Consider the following 5,218-nt stretch of genomic DNA (forward strand, 5'->3'; position numbering starts at 1 on the left):
AAATATGTAGGCTGCAAGCTCGTTTATGTCGATCGAGAGTCATTTGACGACTTTGCTAGAGTGCCATTTTGGCCAAAATTACTATATTAACGGTTATTATAATGATCAGGGACATATGGCGACTCCGCTGTAGTTGCTCTTAGAATAGTCCATGGAGGCAATACGAAGCAAAAGAAGTCAACTATTATAAGCCTTATGAAAGCAAAGTCAACAAAAGTTCTACATGGATATGTACTTCATTCACTTTCATTTAATAAATTCAAGAAGAGCATGGCTCTTTGGAGGCTGTGTATCAGGATCCAAGAGATGTTGTGATGCTCGGATCGTCGAGAGTTAGGGAGTTCTGAAAGCGGTTGTGTGTTCAACGCTCGGTGAGCTAAGCATTTTTCTCGATGTCCCTCTTAACTTGTGGTTGAATTGAATTGAACATTAGCTCTGCTAGCTCTGGAACTATCCAAAAACTACATTTTTGTACATGCAATGCGATATAAAATTCAAGACAAACACAATACAAGCTGGCTAGTAATAGGCAAAACGTGGACATCATATACTGAAAACTGAAGCTTTTTTTTCAACTGAAGGAGCTCAAAGCTCCCAATTTCATTGGCTGATATTGACAAACAAACAGCAATTTTTGTCCAGCATTTCCAGCTCACACACTGAGCAAACATGATCATTTCTCAACAAATCACTATGCAACCTCAACCTCAACTCTACCAGTACTAACCAAAAACTTAAGGACACAATCCACCAACAAGCACAGTATCAGGACTACTCATATAACGAGTGCATGTGTAGCAGCCACACGGCAAGCAATTGGAAAATTCGATAATGATTCACACCGGCTACATCCCAGCCGTGTTATTTAGGAGCGAGAATTAACAGCGATAAACGAGCAGCAGTAACTAGGGAGGTTTAGCAACATCCGTTCAATCGTGAACAGCCTTGCCCGGGATGATGTTGGCAGTAGACTGAATGACGACAGCAAGCACAGAAACAAGGAGAGCCATCCGAATGTGATAACTGAATGAATCTTCTACATGGACACAGTTGGAGTCGAAGAAATCTTCAATCTCAACAGCAGAGTAGCACTTCCCTGCACCAGAATGAACAAGGATATCATCACTGAACCACAAACAATTGGCTTTCAGAATAGACAAGTTAAATACTAGCCAGAAACCATCAGACACCAATATTTAAACTAGTTACTGCCGTGGCACTCCTGTTTAACACATTTTGAGCTACTTCACTGTTAAGGTTCAAGTTTTAACCTAACTGTTGCTTACAACCAGGATGATCATGACAAGCTCTTCGCTCTTCCCGGCTCAGGGCAAAACCTAACAGTTTTGTAGTAGATTAAAACGGCTTGAGAGGTTACCTATCGCAGCAAAGATGACTCTGGGTTCTCTTCCACCGAATCTGCTTGTCCGCTGGTAAAGGGCGTACCACCTTGAGGGCTTACAGAAGCAGAAAGCTCCACATTAGCTGGTGCCATAGCTTCACCTGGGTCCTTGAGTTTTTGGGAGAAGCCAAGGTTGCAGACGAAGATGTTGTTTGTGATAACATTCCATGTGGGAGGGGGGCGTGCATCTCCTGCTGTTTCTGCTCCATTAGTTGCATTGCTTACGAACCATCCTGTTGCACGGACCCTAGTATCATGAGCAAGCTGGGTCAAGGTGTTCCACAGAATGAAACTAAGGAGCCCCAGGAGCAGCAGCGAAGAAGTTGCCCATCCAAGCTTCCTCCAAAAGGACAGAAGGCCTTTCAAGTCACCCTCTGCAGTTCTTGCACTGGGCGGCGACGGCGGTGTGGGCGGCGGCCGTGTGGGTGGGGCTTGCCTGCCTGGCTGTTCACACTCAGTTTCCGCCGTTGGACTTATGTAAGGGCCCCCATCACAAGAACGGTAAAGATCAACAATAAAGTCGCCCCCTGATATGGGTGATGATCGATAGTTCGGTTCTCTGACAACTTTGCATAGGCAATCCTTTCTCCCAAGGGTTGCAAAGATGGCATCACAACATTCACTGTTCGGTGACTCGTCCAGTATGTCACAATATCGTGAAATCCGAACAGAAAGTGAGCTGGAGTAGCATTGGGCACCATACTCCTCTGTCAAAGTGCCTGAGAAAACAAAGAGGAGAAAAACTTTGGCACAACAGGAGGGAATAGAAATGAGGAATCATGCTGCATCAAAAATGCAACTTACGGTTTAGACTGTGGAAGGACTGATCTGGACGGGCTGTGGCCACTTCCAGCCATCCACTGGAGACTAGCAGTAGTAGCAATACCCTAGCAACGCTCTGCCACATGTACTTCATAGCTGCCACTTGGGAAACCCCTTCTCTAATCACCGTTCAGTCAATCCCTGGCATATTGATTAACAAACATAATTAAATCCCTGCCATAATTAAAATGGTGCAGACAGGAGACATCAGCTAGATAAATCTCAAAGAAAGCATGTTACATTTTGAAGATAAAGAACTGGCTTCGGAAAAGAAGACATAGGAGCACGAATGGCCATCAGAAATCAATATTGAAACTAACTACTTACAGCAAGGATGGCCATCAGTATTTTACGTTTCAGCACTACGCAAACTAACCTCAGATAAATTAGTCAAGTTGCCTCAACACAGGTCTCCAAGAGAGGTCACTCGATGAGCACATGTAAACGAGCATGTATCATGTTTCTATGAGCATACTATATTCTTCTATAATCAGAAAAGACTGAAGATCATGACATGCCAATGATCCCACTACATCGTCATACACAAATCTTTGACAAATCTGGCTATTGATTATGAAGAGTTGGAGATATAGGCATGATCAATGATATAGTGCAACATAGTGCCTATTCATGCTCTTAGCTATGAACCGGCATTGTATTTTCTAATCGACAAGTGTCAAAAACCATAATGCAAATTTGAAAACCATAATACACAGATCTTTGATAACTCTGGCTACATTTGATTACAAAGAATTGAGATACATGCATGATCAATGCAACAGAGTGGCTGTTCATGATCTTAACTACCAACCGACATTGTATTTTCTAACAGAAAACCTCAAAAACCATAATGCAGATTCATGTTCTGACTAGTCAATATATGTGTGGAAAAAATTATGAGGATGCAGACATCAGATAAATCTCAGAGAAAGCATGTTGCGTTTTCAACATAAATAAAAAAACAGGACACAACAGCAGAGTTTCTACTGTGTAACCTCACAGGAGGATTTCTTCAAACTGTTTAAGTAACTACCAACTTTAGCAATTCAATTTGCTATGAGATGCACCTTGTATTATACTAAATCTAATGGATATACAAATAACAAAACACATAAGAATAGAAACCCATAACAAGAAACAGTTAAAGTAAGATGTTTACAAAATCTGACATAATGAGTAAGTTCATTCTATCATATACTGTGCATAACTTAGTTCTCTTGCATAAGCTACAGTGCTGAAAAAATGGAATAATATATAACTATTGTGATTACTTATGCACTCTAGAGATAAACGAGGCAACCGTGCAACTTCAAATGGTAATGTTTAAAGAACAATGGAGGAGCAGACACTTCTTTTAACTGCCAATTTGGCTAGTAAAAAATTAACCGAGAAATGAAAAAATGGGTTTCTTGCATACACAGTAATGCAATTGATGAATATCCGCTAACTTCAGACAACAAGATTAACAAAATGGATTGCCAAGGTAGTGATAAAATAAATACATGATAATACTAAAACTCCTAATGTACTCAGAGGTGTAACATGGTAATTTAACAAGCCTGGGCAAGCACTCAAGTGCTTAAGTAACAAGCAACAAACAGAGTTCGGCGTGACGCAATAAGCGAAAGCACATTATATTTCCTAAGTACCCACATATCAATTGGGACAACCGAAGTTTGGAGCTAGCTAATATAATCAAGGCGGTGAAGCAGCAATGTAGTTGCAGGCTCAAAAAGTACGCAGGATGTCACATATCAATCGGGAGTGGGGACAGGAAAAACCAAAGCTAAACTGATCAAGCTCATCAGAAGGAAATAGAGGACCTAAACAATGACTGCAATTGTTATATGATTTGTATTTCGTACTACCAGTCCAACTGAAAACAGAAGCACATAGTAGTGATCCTTCTAGAGATAATCAACACACAGAAACAACCCCAGCTGAGATGCAAATAAAGGTTCCTTAACTACACATGGCATTATTATTTTCATATTATTTTCGTACGATCAGTCTGATTCACCACCGCAACGAAATCTAGCCCGTGCACAACAAACCGAGGCCCCAGCAATGACACGGATACTCGTATGGTAAATCGATCGGAGCGGAGAGCAAGCAAACGCCCGAGGATGTGGGTTGTTACGCGCGCGTACCTGTGACCCTGCCCTTGGATCCCGCGAGAGGGACGCGCTCCCTCCCCTCCTGTGCCCCTAATCCCGCGAGCCGCGCGGCGACCGAGGGCGGGGTGGGCGGAGGAAGGGGCGGGGATGGCGGAGAGGAAGGTCGGAGGGGGATGGTGGTCGGCGTACGCCTGCGTCGTCCTGTCGCTCGCCGCCGCCCTACCTGCACAGAGACGAGTGAAGGGGGTTAGGGAGAGGAGGAGGAGGAGGAGGAGGGGAGGGAAGCATGGCGCGCTGGTGTTACTCGATCATCAGGGAGGGAGCGCAAGTTTACCTGGACCGTCGGCGAGTAACGAGACAACCGCAGGAACGAACGCCACGCGGACAAGCTTCCCTCCCTGAGCCTCCGATTCCGGCGAGGCGCGCGGCGTCAGAGCGCGGGATCCGAGAGCGGGATGCGGGTGGAGGCAGGGGTGGGGATGGCGGTCTCCGACCCGGCGAGGCGCACCGGCGTCAGAGCGCGGGGAACGTGAGCGGGATGCGGGTGGAGGCAGGGGTGGGGATGGCGGTCTCCGACCCGGCGAGGCGCACCGGCGTCAGAGCGCGGGGAACGTGAGCGGGATGCGGGTGGAGGCAGGGGTGGGGATGGCGGCCTCCGACCCGGCGAGGCGCGCCGGAATCAGAGCGCGGAGACCGAGAGCGGGACGGGGGTGGAGGCAGGGGTGGGGATGGCGGAGTGGGAGGTGGAAGGGGAAAGGCGGTGCGGACGTCTGTCCCTCCCTCTCCCTCTCCCCCTCTCTCTTCCCTCCGCCGGCTCCTCGAAATTTTGAAACTGATAGGCGGCGACGCTAGGAGAGATTCGGATATACTACTACGT

General features: G+C 46.0%; 1 long non-coding RNA gene across 1 annotated transcript; it reads right to left on the minus strand.

Annotated features, from left to right (window-relative positions):
- Positions 1-613: 613 nt before the first annotated feature.
- LOC109762672 (uncharacterized) lies at positions 614-4,910 on the minus strand. Its single transcript, XR_002232760.4, has 5 exons — positions 4,676-4,910; positions 4,375-4,564; positions 2,207-2,365; positions 1,379-2,121; positions 614-1,096 (listed from the first exon to the last, which is right to left on the minus strand). It is a non-coding gene; the product is annotated as an uncharacterized lncRNA (long non-coding RNA).
- Positions 4,911-5,218: the final 308 nt, after the last annotated feature.

This window comes from Aegilops tauschii, chromosome 6 (assembly GCF_002575655.3).
Source record: "Aegilops tauschii subsp. strangulata cultivar AL8/78 chromosome 6, Aet v6.0, whole genome shotgun sequence".
NCBI classification, from domain to species: Eukaryota; Viridiplantae; Streptophyta; class Magnoliopsida; order Poales; family Poaceae; genus Aegilops; species Aegilops tauschii.